Genomic DNA, 15999 nt, shown 5'->3' on the forward strand with positions numbered 1-15999 from the left:
CAAGAGGAATTGGAGAAAGGGCTAGAATAATCTGGTATTCATTTTTATCACACCTTTTAAGTTAATTCATTAGTGCAAAGATAATTAATTCGAGGTATAGCTGTCAACGTGCTTTTGAAAATTAGAACTTCATGTTGACAAAAATTACTGTTTGTTTTTTTACTGGTTTCAGAAAACAAATGACTTGTCTCCATCAGCCTAATAAACAACTTTAGGGTTGCTACTTCCAATGAATTAACTTGTTCACCTTCTGGCAAGAGCCTGATTTTACTGCCTGTGTGTGCAAACCTGAAGCCTCTAAGCAGAACAAAAAGAAAAACTATTCCCTGTAGACTTAAAATTGCTGGGGGATGATACAGGCTTTTGTAAAGTTTTGGAATGATGCATACAATGTTCTTGTCAGGGGTTTTTTTAAGCTGTTGCTGTATCGGTGTAAGTAGTTGAAAAATGTCTTTCCTCTGGTAATAGCCATAGTTTGTAGGTAATGGCTTGTCAGAAACACTGATGGTTCATAAAGATTAGCTATGTGAAAATGTCTGCAATGCTTTTTCTTGCTTGTCTGCTATTCAGAGGGTACAACAGAGGAACACAAAAGAGGGGCTGGGAGTACGTGGCAAGGAAGCAATCAAGGCATTTTTCTAAGAAGTAATAAATTGTAATTCTGAAAGTCCTGGAAATCCACATGGTAGAGACACGTGAAGAAGCCTTCTCAAATCTGGATCTTGCTCCTGGTTGAGGGGCATCTCAGAGAAACTCCCTCACAAGCTTGTCATCAAGGATATGTGGTGATAGATCAGGTGTAGTAGGATTTTTAAGAAGGGTAGAAAACCAGTTTGATTGCTTTCACAAAACCTGAGTATTAAACAAATTGTGTGGCTTTATGTGAAGGAAGTAATTAGGAAATATCTTGTGTTTGTTTATTTGAAGCTGCCACAAAGTTAGTTAACAAATTAAGAAATAATTTGAATTTTGGACTTTTTGTGCTAACATCAGTGGGAATTGAATGATGTCTTGATGCTCTGAAAGGCAACAGGTCAATCTCAATGCAAGTTTTCTCATGGGTGTCTGGACTTTTATTTAGTCTGATCTGCTGGTACAAAATTGATCTAGAAGATCGACTGAGAAGCTAAACTGTACAGGAGTGTGAACCACTGAGCAGGTGAGGTATAAGCTTGCTGAGAAAAACAGTTTAGAGCTAATTAAATCTTGTCAAAAATTTCTGCCACACTTGGTAAATAATTTTTTAGGGAATTATTTCAGTATTTAAATTTTTAAGTTGTCAAAACATTTCATTTCAGAATTTTTTTAAGTTTTAAATTTCACATATTTTTTACAAGACAACATATGTTGGAAAAGATTTAAATACTAGATAAAAAAAGAGAGCTTTTCTTTGTTTGTTATTTACTTAATTCACTATCTTCAGCTGCCTGATTTCTGTTGAGTTCTTTTTCTGTTGAATTGAAGGAAGCTGAATATTTTTTGTAGTCTCATGGTTATGATGCGCTGTTAGAATATGGCAAATAAGAAGCCTCTCAGGAAAGATACATCCACCTGGTCTTCAGTGATTTTGATTTAGGAAAGCCATGTTAGAGGCTCTTTTATTTCCTTCCCTTTTATCTTCTTCCTGCATTGCTACTCTAACAGGTTGGGGGAGGAAGGAAGTTTGGCAGCCAGCAGGAATAAGAGTACTTGTCACCACTTTGAGGGGGTTTGGGAGAATTTCTTCAGCAGGTTGGAGGGGAGAGTGTAAAGTTCACATCAACCTAGAGGTATGTGTGAGATTTGTTGAGTGACTTCAGTGGTAGGTGCCCTTAGATGCCCTGTTGTCAAAATCCTATTGATTCTGGTGGGGGTTTTTTTTGTTTTGTTTTTGTTTGTTTGTTCGTTTTGTAAACTAAATTCTCCTTTCTCCTTGTGCCCCTGTTGTATCCACCATACCTCCTCTTCCAGTTATCAAAACCTTTGCTCAGTAAAATTGCCTGATCCCCATTTTCCAGCTGTGGAGCTCTGCTGTGAGTTCCCATGTAGTGCCAAAGAAGAGACCCTTTTGTTTTTCCTACATCCCAAAGGAGCCCTGCTGTCTGCCACATCATCTGATTACAGCTACCCCAGTGATCACAGAGACCTGACCGTGGCTTTTCCAGCTGCTTGCACCCACAAAGAGTCATGGAGAATGTGGCATGCCCACCAATCCACCCTGCTCCCTTTCCTCAGCTTGGCAGGACACCCTGGGAGCAGGGTTTCGTCTCAAACTTGGCCCGTTCCAGTGGTAACTCTCCGCAGAGCTGGGCTCTGGCTGGGACACTCATTTTCCCACCTCTTTCTCCTTGTTTTTTTCTTGAAGTGGTACAAAGCTGCTATCATTTTATTAAATAAATTCAGAAACACTCACAGAAATATGCACTTCTTGTTGACATAGTTATGAAAATTTTCTGAGCCTGGGCGTCCTTGGGAAGGCCAAGTGTTGCAACAGGAATCTTGTCAGAGTTGTGTCCTCTTTTTATCTTGTCATTGGAGTTTGTCTCAAGCGTAGGAACTGAAAGTGGTTAAATCTCTGCTAAGAATCTCTCGAGGGAGCTTTCATACTGAAGCAGAGAATGAGGGACTTAAGGGCATAAAACTGAGGTATCATCAACCTGTCAGGGTACTGGCACTCAAAAGCAGCTGTCCTTGGTTACTGTCTATCAGTGACATCATGGCTTAAAACTGGAGTTGCTGAAAATAATTCCAGCATTTTAAAATGAAATTGTCCCTTATAAAACATGCTACCTTGAGGGACCTAGAGATGAGAACCTGTTTTGTTGGGTTTTTGGCAGCAAATAGAAGCAGGCGAGGACATGTGTTAGCACTTTGGTGTACAGTGCAATCTGGTAATGTCCAAAACTTGGACACCATTACTGTTTTGCAGCCGGCATATCCAGCCTTTCTCTAAACAGACACATTCTTCTGCTACAAAATATTGAAAACTTATTTTAATGTGTCACCTGTCAAATCCATGCTGGTCTTTTTTTGCCAGGGCCTGGCCTCAGTTGAATATGCGAAATGAAAACATTGCTATCAGGAAAAGCAGTGTGCGGGGCACATCCATTACCTTTGTCTTTTCAGCTCAAGTAGCTGAGGCTTGCTGGGCAAAGAGTCTTGGTCTCAGTACCACCAAACCTGCAGATTTTATTTTAGCTATGCTTCATAGTGAGGGGAGATGTTTTCCCTTTCAAGCTGTATTTCTGTGCCTGCCCATCCCTAATGCTGAAAATGGGCTTCTTTCTTCATGCTCTGGCTTGTAGTCAGCTTGGGAATAGTCACCACATTCTTGCCAAACAGAGTCACGTTTCTTTCTAGTTCTGACAAAGGTCCCTGGTTCGTTCTCTGTCTCAGGTTTGTCAAATATCTCTGGTGTCCGGCACACGTGAGAGGAAAGAACACATGCCTCACCTTGGCCAGATGATTTCTATAAGTTTCCTCCGTTTCAGTTCTCCTTGCTCTTTGCCACCAAGAGTTGTCTGGAAGAAACAGTGACACTTTCTGCCTCTCCTCTCCATGCAGATCTTACATAAAATGTCCCTTTCCTGTTCTTGAATTGCTGGTAGTGATGAACCAGAAACAAATTTGTAATATGTATGATGCCAGAGCAGCTTCTTCAGCAGAAGCTACAAAGAACTTGTTTATAGTAGAAGTGAGTAAGTCTGCATTGTATCTGCATTGTATTGGCTGAACCCACAGAAGCAAGTATATTACTTTCATCTGGTAGAGCATGTATTTTAAATTAAATCTGGTGCAAGGAGTGGTTATGGTGGAACCAAATAGAACAGCATGGTTTGAAAAGAGGACATGTCCTGAAGCACAAAGGAATGGAGGGAAGTGCTAGAGTGCTATTTTCAGTGTGTGGATGCTGATCACAAGTGGTAACAGATTTTAAACTGAAATACTAGTCTATATACAGGTATCAAATGTAAAAGAGTGAACTCAAACACATCCTCACCCTCTTTGATGTTATATGATTTAAAATTTGTGCTGACATTCAAGACATGAAAGGTGGGACAAGATAAAAATGTAGATTTAATGCAAAAGGTTTGCTAGCAGTTTTCAAAGATTTTGATCAGTTTTAATACTGAGAAGATTGCTTTAAATACAGTAAACTTCTGAACAGAAGAAAATAACCATGTTTGATTTTACCCAAAATTCATAAAATTGTGCACAACAATTAGTATAAATATAAATGAGTGTTTTGAAAGGCAGGATGCAAACATCTGCGTGGTGGGTCTGAACTGGGGACTTGCAGATGGGTTCTGACCGGGGAACTGGTCACAATGTGAGCGTGTCTCACAGCTGGGGCTGACAGACCCCCTTAGAGGAGGGGGTGTGTTCCACCTGAGCTCCATGCTGTCACAGTCTCTCCAGAATGGAGTAAGTTTGCATGGAACCGTCTTGGAGTGTGGTAGCTTCACAAGTGTGATTGTAGCTATTATGCTGAGAAACCTGATTTAAAATTTATATGGAGAGTATCTAGGTGGTTGGAATCTCTGGAGAGACCTCGTGAAAAGGGAGGAAAATACCTGTTTGTGTTTATATCTGAGGCTTTTACTATTGAATAAAGGCTTTGAATACTTTTATTGTTGCCAAAACCAAACTTTTGCCCTTGTCTCTGTTTCTAAGCAAATATGAACCCCCAACAAGCACTACTGTAGCGTCAGGATATTGTTTTCAAGTATATTGTAGAGCTTAAAAGCAAATTATCTAGAAATGGAAAATGTGGTATATTGGGCAGAGTTTGGGGAATTAATTTTTTTTAAGGCACAGATAGTTGGTTTTGGTCTAACTGATAGTGAAATGAGAGCGTGATTAAGGCCAAGAATGAGTCACTTTGGGCAATTCTTAGTTTGCAACCCTCCGCTCAGACCATAAGTTGATGTGCTCTTCTATCATGAAACCTTTCTCCCGCAACTCTTTGCTCATTTTGGAGACACCATGTCATGGAGGATTCATTCATGTTGTTGTTCCTGCAGGATTGTTCCACTTCTCTCTTGCTACTGTTTGAAGGCTTTCATGCTCCTGACTTACTTCAAACATCTCTTAAGTTTTAGAGCTCTGGCTGTTTGTGAAGCTCTGGGACAGACAGACTGACCCTCGCTTCTCGTTTATGTTTTCACTTGAACCTTTCAAGATCTTTCAAGAGAGCAGAGAGAGTGAAAAGATCTCTCTGCCTATTTGCTGGGCAGTGTTTTGTGAGAAGTTTTGTTTGCTGGAGGTTTTGTCCATGTTTGACAGTTTGAGAGAAGTGTTACTATGCAGGTAGAGCAGTGCCGGCATCAGAATCACTTGTGGATGACCACAGTATTGCAGTACTGAATGGAAGGTGGGTTCTGTGGTACAGTAAAGAATGAAAAAAACACGTGCTGTCAGTGGAAAAGGGGATCTAATACTACATAAATGGACTAGAGGAGATAATTGAGCAGACAAATGCCTGGTCCTTCATAAGGAAGATGAAAGGACAAAGTGTTCAGCAGTGAGTGTGGGGAGGAGTGTGAGGGGGGAGAACAGTGCTGCAGCGTGAAGGCTGCCTCACCTGGAGCCCTGTGCCCCTCCATCCTCAGCGTTAGCAGGTAAACTCATACATATTCATAGCAATAGAAATAATAACAATAATGAAAATTGGTAGCAAAATCAAATTAATGTGGTCTCCTGCAGCAGAAATATTTACCCGATGTGTCCTGCCAGTTACAGAGATTGGCATTAAACCTAGACATTACCTCATCTTCCTGGGCAGACAGCCTATTTCTATGCTAAGCAAGTCTGCAGGAGTGAACAACTGAATACCTGCCTGATTAGCTGTGCAGCAGCAGATCCTGGTTAGAAGCGATTTCCCTCAGTGCTTTCTCTCCCTTTTGCTCGCATGCTTGCTCTCTGCAAGGTTTGTCACCGTGCCTTATCAAACTATGTTTTTCATCTTGAAGGGCACGTTGCAGGGGAGATTGGCCAGACAGGTGGGCTAGTATAAATGCTGAACCAAATCAGAAAGGTCAAGAAGAACAGAAGGAAAAAAGTGTGTATATATATGTGTGTGTGTATCTCCCTCCTCGTCTCTGCATGTGTCGGTGCCAGCTAGGTGAAACTGGATTAATGAGGAAGGGAGAGATAAGTGCTAAGAGGATTGTGCTATAAAAGGAGATTTTGGGGTTTTGAGAACAGATGAGGGTTTCTTTATGAAAACTTTAATTGGCTACCTTAGATCATTTCTTTAGCTTTGTTCCTGGGTGGTAAATCATACGTTTCCTGCTGGGCGTAAAATCATAGCATAATTATGATAGTTGGCCTGTGTAGAGTGTCTTCTATCACAGACTCCCAGCATGCTGTATATTCCTTAAAAAATTAAGCCTCATAATGTATTTCAGACAAATAGTCTGACAAGTAGTAATAAAAATAGTAATAGGAAAAAAACAAAGTGGAGGAAAAAAAAACCTCCAGCAAAAACAACAGTTGCTTTTGTTGTAGTACCTCTAAAAGAGCATCATACTCTTGCATCCACCTGCTTGGCTGCCGCTACTCTTTCTTCCATCACAAGGTTCAAGGACTCCAGGACACAGTATCACTGTTACTGATTTGTCAGAGTCCTCATAATAATGCCTTTGTGAATTCAAGAGCTGCAGATGTCCGTAGGTCACTCTCCCTTGGTGCTAGCATGCTGATATTTTCCATGTATACATGTATTTCCATTTCAAACCTGCATGAAGCTGGACATCCCACTACCTTGGTGCTTTTTCTTGACCTGGCTCCATTGCTTGCATTATTGAGAAAACATGCAGCAAAGTCATAGTGAAATGAAGCCTCTTGTTCTTCTGGTTTGATGTTCATAAATCTGAAGTCATTCCACACAAGGGTAGTATTTATACAGTAGATTTCTTATCTGTTTTGATCAGTGGATGTATTTTGAAATGTCAGTCCATTCAGCTGTTGAAAATGATGAGGAACTTACCTAATGGAGAAAAGGTTTGGGCTCATATGCCTCTTCTACTTTCTTCTGTCCTGCCAGAACAGATGTGGCTTCTACTGGATCTGCTCTACTGTGTGGCCAAGCTCTGGAAGTAACTTCTCACACTTATTGGTCCTAATTCTCAGAAAGTCTATGCCAAAATATGCATCACTCTCCTGGAACTGGCGTGGGGACTGGAGATATACAGTGCAGGATCAATAGACACATATAATAGCTGAGTTATTTTTTAGGAGGGGAGTTTTCTGTTGGTGAACAGCAGCAAGTTGCTGTCTCCTGAGTGTCTTAAAGGAGGAGAAAAACATTTTAAAAAAATTTAAAAATCCTTTGTCTTTCAGCTGCAGGGTTAAAGACACTACAAAAACACAGAAGTGGACATTGGTGCTCCACTCTCTAGTTATTGGTAGAGCTGAATGGAAGTGGACATTGGTGCTCCACTCTCTAGTTATTGGTAGAGCTGAATGTTTTCATTTGTAGTGCTATCATTTTGGTTAAGCAGCACTTAAGATTTCCATCAGAAATGTTCAAGGAAGCTCACAAAAGGAATAGGGAATCAAAAGTTCAACCTTGGTTATGAAGATTTTGTTATTGTTATCATTAAATATCTTGAGGCAATAGTACCATCTTATAGCGGGGGTTTAAGAGGATGTAGTGCAAAAGACATGCCATCACCAAAAGAGAGCAGTGCCCTGACATTCCTCAAGAGAACAGTGGGAGGTTATAGCCCTCTGGAGAAGAGAAGGAAAAAGATGTTTGCTTGATCTCAGTAAATTATGTCAAAGCTCTGCATTTCACCAAAGTATCTGAGGGAGGTCTCTGACCTAATTGTTTTTTCTTTCCTCTGCAATATAAAAGATAATCAAAGTCTGTATTATTCCTGTATTTCCAATACTTCATAGTCAAACAAAGGGCACTCTCCTGTTGCAAGTGATTTGAACTAGTTTGATGTAGGCAGAAGACATCAAATACGTTTCAGACAGGTTATTGAAGTGGTAAAAGGCTGGCAAAGTCAGATGGTCCTCTCTATGAAAGTACCAGTAGACTGCAAAGATATTTCTGGATGTTAGTCTGTACCTAAATTACAAAAGAAATTTGGCTTCTTGATTTAAGAATTAAATTTTCCATAGCACTGGGGTGAGCCAGTTTTTTAAAAGATTGAGCTGCCTAAGTTATCAAAGTATACAAGCATTATCTTGTCAGATGGGAAAAGCTCTAGTACTCTAAACACGAGTTTGAAGGCGTCATCTCCATAACCCTTGTGCCTGCAGGCAGGAATGACTAACAGAAGACGAAAAAAGTAGCTTATTTCTGAAATAAAGTGGCATTTTCCATTCTGTCATCTGCAGATGAGAAGAATGGACATTGAGTTATGACACTGCTCTCTAAATCTTTCTCAAGGGAAAACAGAGGCGGAACATAATCTTCGTTTTTTTCCAGAATATTTCCTCACTTAAGGCAAACGAAAGAACACCATTGCTTAAGATGTGACAGAAAATATTATGTTGTTTCACTAGTGATGTACAGTGCCAGCACAACTTGTGCTGCTTTTTGGCCAGCAACCGTCCAAAAGTGAACAATTTTTTTTTTCAGTTTGTTCCAAACGAAAGTTTTCTTTTCAATTTCAAGGCTCAGACAAAAAAAAAATGTGTAAGGCACTGGTTACACATTTCTTTTTGGCATGCGCTTTTGCTTCTACTCAAAAACTAGATGCATGTAGAAGTTGTCCTGTGGCTTATCTTTTGGCCTGACAATTTACATCCCCATCTAACTTGGACATGTAGCAGGTTGCCAACAGCATGACATGGGTATCAGCAATCTCTGCCTGCATCTATATGACAAAACAGGGCTGGCACTGTATAAGTTACTTCCTCATAAATCTATATGGCCTCATAAATCTTTGTGGCCTTGGATTCCTAGATTCACTGAATGAATGGTGGCACCTTTACATTAAGCAGATATATCCTTTCACCTGATGGTTATAAACTCCACCCCCTCCTTCAGCTGTGATCTCTCTACATTTCCTTTATTTGTTTTCTTTTATTTTACCACTTTCTTACAAATCCTATGAGATCACTACATAGTGATATTTACCCTAGGATATCATGCCATTAACACATAACAGCTATCCTGTTTTACTTACATAAATAGGTTATATACAATTAATCAATAAATAAATAAGGAGCAAATAAATAAAATACAAAGTTTGATTGTTTTGTTTTTTTTTAAATTGCAGTATCATTAGTAGTTGTTGAATGGATATGCAATGTAGCTTCAATTCCTTAGCTTACTGTTTTCATCCACTTATCAGCATTTCAGATCATACACTACTTTGGATATCGATTATCTGACTTTGCAAGTTCCTTATTGCTTCAGTGGTAAAACTGCAACTCCAAATAAACAAAGGCTTTTGGCCCATTACACTAGAACACAAAACTAAAGAGTTTCCTTCATGCCTTTTGTAAGATAAGAGGTTTTTTGCATAAGATTGAATAGCGGGAATTTGCTGTCATGTGTTTTGCAGACCGAAGTGCAATAGGCAGAGCTCAGATCTGACAAGAACCTGTTGAGTCTGTTTACCATACTCTGTTGGTGGCATCCAGATCTCTGGGAGGGCTGCATGGGAAGAGAGTGTCCTCAACGTCCTAAATTTAAATCCGGTGGTCCTGGTGTTTGCAGTGGGAGGGTGCACTCTGTGCTCAGCAGTGTTATCTGTGGTCCAGCACAGACAGGGAGCAAGTGTCAGGAGGCTCCTGCAGCTGCATGGAGAGATGCTCAGCTGCTCTCCTGGGGGACGGCGAAACTGAGCACTCATCTCCACAGAGCCAGGAGCTCTGGCCAACTTTGATTCTTCACAAAGCTCCAACTGCTTTTTTAACACAGTGCTGTGTTTACCAGATGCTGCAAAGCTCTGGATATTTTCTTCTGATAATGCTCCAGATACTTAAAAGTACGTTAAAATTATGTATTTAACCCATTGCAAAACATTTATTCACTGTTTTAAATGCCCAAAGAAATAAGGATTTGGTGACATTCTGTGAACCCTGTGTTCGTATGTACACGTGTGTGTATGCATATGTAGACATTCATTTGCCTGCTTCACACTCTTCAGAACAATTTTGGAACCAAGAATTCCATTAAAGAGGAGGAGGTCTTAGAGATGGAATGGTTTCTTCCAAAGTGAGGAGCAGGTGAAGGAGAGTCCTTGCTAGTGACCCCATTGAATGAAAAGCTGCAGGAAGAGCCCCATGCCCAATCAGCACCAGCGTGTGGGCAAGGAGGGGATGACACGGATGCTTCAGCTACTGGAAGAACTCTTTTGTAGTGCTTGCTAACTGAATCTTACTGAACCAGAAAGCTCTGGGTCAAATCAGGAGTCATTAGTTCAGCTGTTCACAGACTTGTGTGTGATTTTTAACATCTCATTTGAAGAACACGTAGGGTGAATGAATACTGCCGTGTTTGCATCTTCAGAGTTGCATGTTCTCCGATAGCAAAGGAGTTTGAGTAGCAGCCTACATACCTTGCCTGCACATTTCATCAGAGCTCTTCAGAAAGGCACAATTGCTGCTGCCTGCAGAAGCTCGAAGGTGCTTCCCCTTCCATATCCATTTATTCTTGTATTTGTGAATCTGCCAGGAAAGGAACTTGCCAAGTTGAATCAGTTGTAAAGGGCCATGTTGTGGTCACCTTTGCTCCAGGAGCTAGTCTTGGACCTCAGATTTCTTTAACATAATCTAAAAAGCCTTCAAGGTAACAATTCATTTCAGTTATTACCAATTAAAGATGGATTTGAATTGGCAATTCAGGAGCAAAAAACTGTGTTCTGGCCACTTTGGGTTTGGGGGCAGGAGGAGGGAGGAGTGATATGAGAGTCCAAGGGTGCTTTTTTCTTACTAACATGCTTCAGTAGTTCTGATTAACTGATTTTCAATTCACATCTATTGTAGAATTTCCTTTTTGTTCACATTTCTGTATCTTGTAGTTAAAGATTGGATTTTTAAGTATCTCAGAAGGGCAATAGGTTGAAGTTTTATTAGTGAGGTTTTTTCTTAAGCGTTAATAATTGGCAGAAAGGATGGCTAAATAAGTGATATTATGGTAGTGAAACCAGAGTTTAATTGAAATGGTTTTGCAAAATCTTATGTACTTAGATGTTCTAAAGAGGAGACAAAAAAAATATGTACCAAATGCTTTAGCTTTCACTAATCATTCTGATGATGGTGCTGTTAGTAAGAATTTAGCGGGGTTTAGGGCCTGTTTTTTCTTTTTAGCTGCCATATTAGAAAATTCTGAAAGCCCAGTTTAGTTACTGAAACAGGAATTAGCCTTGGCTGTCACCAAAGGTGGGCAGCACTTTTCAAAAGGGGTAAGAATATGATATGAAAGAAAAGGCATTAGCCTTAGGGAACCTTCCTTTGCTGGTGGGCTGCTCAAATTGTTGATTCAATTTTTCTCACAGACTTGTTCCAAGTCTGTTGATTCATGATATTATTTAGTCTATATTTTCTGATCTTTCAAGATGCCATGGAATGTACCGTGAGAGATGCTTAAAAATACTATAAATTAAATAAAGAGGTGAATGTTGAGTAGGAAGTTAGATAAGGAGAAGAACATACTTTTCATAAAGTTTTTTGATCTATGGAAAATTAATAAATAATAATTTTCAGAATCTTAAAAGGGTTCACAGATCTCACTCTACTCACAGTGTGTATCTGTATCCCATGTACACACAGCTGTGTGTGAGATGCCCTTTACTCTCCTCTTGCTCAAATAAAACACTGCTTACAACAAGATTTAATTGATTCCCCAAAGACCAGGGTCATGCAGCTTAGCATCAGTGGAAGATGAAGCTGCTTCATGTAATAATTTTTTCCCTGGATTGTGCAGTGTTTGAGAGTAGGTAAGAGAGCTTGTGTGATGCTAGGAATGCAGTAAAAAGGCAGATGTGAATAGATACAGCTATGTGCTTGTATTTTGATGGTCATACAAACCTGACACTTGGTGTTTCTTGAATAAGAGTCACTTTCAGCCTTCTGAGGTTTTTTGGATCTCATGCCAAGAGCTTTTATACACTGTGAACTTGTGCAAATCACTGCTTTTTGAATGAGTGGCAGAGCAGATATACAGACAAATGATGATGTGTTGAATGTGGCTGTTTAACAAGTTTAATTGAAAGATCTTAGCTTGAAGCTCTTAATATAATTCACAAATAGCAATTTAACTGCCACGAAAACACTTAACCTGGGGTTGATATCATTTCACCTCCCTTTTTTAAATGGCAGATGGAGTGATATATAAAGAGGTTGTGTTTTCTTGTGTTCTGGAGGTAATCATCATTAAAATTAGACTCCAGAGCTTTTAACTCTAAAACCATTAGAAAATTACTATTAGACCATTGGTAATGCATGCACTTACTTGATTCAGCTGTGAACGCTGAATTCTGTGTTCATATGTGTTATGTAATCTTGAAATCCAGTTACATAACCCTTTAATGCATGAATAGGGGAAGATTGCATAGAGGGAAAGGTGAAATGTCACATCACATTGGCCCGCTACGTTCTAACCTGACTTTTGGCTTGGCACATCTACTTAACTGAAGGGCCACATCTTAAATTTACTCTCAAAATGTCTGTTCTCTTCTTTATACAAAGACAGTGGTGTGTGATCATACATATGAAATTAAAAATGTGTGGCTGGATATGCAATTGGGTTCACACTGCCTTCACGTCAGTAATTTCAGGTTTGAATACCAGATCTTATGACTCCTCTGATGCTGTCTGGAAGTGAAAAAAGTCTCCTGGAAGAAAAAAAGCAAAAAAACAGACCCAAAGAAAGTATCCACTCGAGTGCAATTGGAAGAAGCCTTATTTTGGGAAGGGACATAAACCCCAAAGACAAATACTCTGCTTCTGAAAACAGAAAACTGGTGCCATTACTGTAGAGGCAAAGTGTTGGGACTGTAGCCCCATGTTTATGTATGTGATGTTTTTAGTCCGTGGCTCTTCAGAGCACCCCATGTCTTGCAAATGCTTTTCTTCAGTTTGTTAAATGTATTTTAGGCTCTGAAAGTCTCAGGAACAAGGAAAGAGGGAATAGAGAGGAATGACTGTAACAGGTATTAACATTTGCACCTTTTTTTTGCTCAAAGCTGAACAGAGAGACCTTACAAATCACTGAGTCCTAGAGTGTTAGAGAGAAAAAAACATTCATGCTAGCAAAAGTGTAATAAAATTTGATGACTAAAGCAGTAAAATGGTGAATTATCTTTATTGCTGAAGTTTCAGGGAAAGATTGAAGCTGTTTAGCAGACCTTTATATCCTATGCCTTTTTTTTTATTTGCTTATCAAAGCAGTACCACACAAAAATTACGTCACTTGGACACAGTGCACACATACTGGTCTGCAGTCCCCTATGGAATCTGTGATGCATCATTTTGCTCACTATGGTGCAGCCTCTGCCGTCACTCCATGCTGGGCAGAAAGCACCTTAGCACTGGAAGCAATCCAGAAGAGCCAGATACATCAGGAATGGTGGAGATGGTTTCAGGTGCTTTGGTTGCTGACTGACTGGAAGAGTTTCCCTTCTCAGAAGGAAAGGGAACAGAATGCCCTAGGAATTTTGTTGCCAGATTTTGTAGCTCTAACAGGTTTTGAGTCATAGTAAGACATGTGACTTTAGAGGGGTTCCCATCATTGTAAGGATCGTGCTACCACATGTCCAGAGGTGTGGCATGTGCACTGGAGATTAGTAAAGCAGGAGAGAGAGGGTAAGATGTGAGCCTGTGAACAGCAGATAAGACTAAACATTTCTTCTGAGATTTTCCAGCTTGAAATGTTTCTCCACATAAACAGTGTCCGGCTGTTCTTGGTGTGCTTTGGGTTTTTTTAATATTATTTTTTAAAAATTACTAATTATTTTTTGCTGAGAAGTTGATAGTAAAAGCAGTCATCAAAATGAAATTTTGAAATCACCTGATGGTGGTACTGATATACATCAATGTTATATAGAGAAGAATGGCTCAGACTGTATTAAGTCCTTCAAAAGGAGCCAGCAGCTGATAACCTCTCCTGAGTCACTGCAGGGGTAGTGCCAATGCCTTGCTGGTCTTTTCTGAGATCAGACATTTCCTGTAAGGAACGATGATGAGGCAGCTCTGGATGGTTGGTGGTTGGTATCTAGCGTTGTGGACAATATCTCTTTGCCAGAGAAGTGTTTGATGCCAGTTCAGGATCATCAGCTTCTTCAGAAGCAACACATGTAGGTACCAGCAGGCTGATGGGAACACGCTTGGCTCCTGTGCATTTGAAATTCCTGCTGAGTTCCAGGCACTTGTAAATCTACATCAATACGCAATATGATATGGATGAGTTGTTTAGAAACATATTTTTTTAGTTTCTTTGTAAGTGTTCTTAGTACTTAAAGATACAAGTTCCTGCTCACAAATCAAGGGCTGAAACTCTTCATTATAATGTTGGAAACAAATCTGAGAAAATAGAAATGGAGAAAATTACATCAGGAACAATTCAGTAACTACTGGTTAAGACCTTTCAGGTATAAATTAGCTGGGGAAGCTGTGAAACAGTTCAGCATGGAGTTCCCTTCCTGGGCACGCTTTTTCCAGGAGTAGCCAGGCAGCTTCTGGTTATTGCCAAGTAGAAGTGGAGCATCAAGCAATCTCCTGACCTTCATCAAACTTCCCATGTAACTCACTGCACTGCAGTTTTGTTCAGATGGTGCCTGTTAGTAACCAAATGAAACGTTTGGTATTAAGTTGGGGCATGCAGAACGTTTCTTGGAATGCTGATTTCCTGTTTTTGGTTTCCACTGCTACCTAAGAAGGTAATTGAAGTGCAATTCTACCCAGTTATCCTGCATGATTAATTTTTTTTTTTTTTAAAAAAAAACAACTCATTGCTTTCCAGTGCCATACAGAGCATTTATATTAAAAATGGGTACTCTAAGAAAGTATGACAGAGTGGTGATTGAAGCATTTTATGCCTCCACCTTTAATTCTGAGATGGAGCCTTTGGTAAGGGGAAGCTCTGTAATGAGAATGAATGCAAATAATTGGCAGGATTTATTGGCAAATAAATGGCATGATTTATTTTCTGTCACCTAAAACAGTAAGATACATCTGGTTAACACTTTACTGCCTCTTCAGCCTCAGCTTTTTAAAAGAAGGGGAAGTGGGATAGCAGTTTTTTGACCGCATTTGTGATTTCCTTCTTGACATGCCTTCTTTCTATAAAGAATTCCATTAATTTAGTATGAATGAAGCAGCTTTAGCACCTTCCACTCTCCATAAGAGTTTCTGGAGGTTATTACATTTTCTGTAGGATTTTTAGAGGAGAAAGGGGTGAGGTAAATGGCATCCCTGGAGAAAGGAGTTAAGGTGTTTGTATTCTGTCACCTATATATCTCCACAGCCTTTAAATATACGGATTTCATGCCAAGCTTGATCTCTAAATTTTTCTGCTTTCTGAAGTTGCTTTTTACAATGTCTTAGAATCCTTTCCTTTTTTTGGTTCCTTCTCCTAAACTGTAGTTATGTTATCCCAACCATAACTCTTAAGTCAAATGTCTTCCTTCTGTTTGGAGAACGCTGCTGCATTAAAAATGCATCTGATGTATATATTATGAAAGCTAAATGATAGAGAGAGAGAGAAAGAGGGGCAAAGTATGTGTGTATGTATGTCATTACAATAATTTACAAAATGCTCTGCTTTGAAAGTCTAAACCTTATTCAACTGTAAGTTGTGTAATCTTCTGATTTTTTTCAAGATCTTATCCTGTACGTTTTTTATTGTGCAAATAGAACTCCCTAGAGAAGTCTAAAGTACCTTTTTCTTCCATTGAAACAAGCTGTCTTTGCAAATTAGAAGTACCCAGTACACTGTATTAGAGAGAGAAGCAAGGCAGTGCTTGCTCGGTATTAGAGAGAAAAATACAGAGCAAAAACCAAACAAACAGAGAAAGATTTATTAAAGCCACATCTCAGGTTTGTGTTGCTTAG

General features: G+C 39.6%; 1 protein-coding gene and 1 long non-coding RNA gene across 13 annotated transcripts in view; one reads left to right on the top strand and one right to left on the bottom strand.

The window, feature by feature from the left end:
- LDLRAD4 (low density lipoprotein receptor class A domain containing 4) overlaps positions 1–15999 on the top strand; it is a 285264-nt gene that overhangs the window by 188501 nt on the left and 80764 nt on the right. The gene's annotated exons all lie outside the window — the stretch shown is intronic.
- Positions 13234–15999, bottom strand: part of LOC111925001 (uncharacterized) — a 33505-nt gene continuing 30739 nt past the window's right edge. For both annotated transcript variants that reach the window (XR_015288168.1, XR_015288167.1), the window contains one exon: positions 13234–14469. This is a non-coding gene — a long non-coding RNA (uncharacterized LOC111925001). The remainder of the gene's footprint in view (positions 14470–15999) is intronic.

Source organism: Cyanistes caeruleus, chromosome 1 (assembly GCF_971803275.1).
Source record: "Cyanistes caeruleus chromosome 1, bCyaCae1.hap1.1, whole genome shotgun sequence".
Taxonomy (NCBI): Eukaryota; Metazoa; Chordata; class Aves; order Passeriformes; family Paridae; genus Cyanistes; species Cyanistes caeruleus.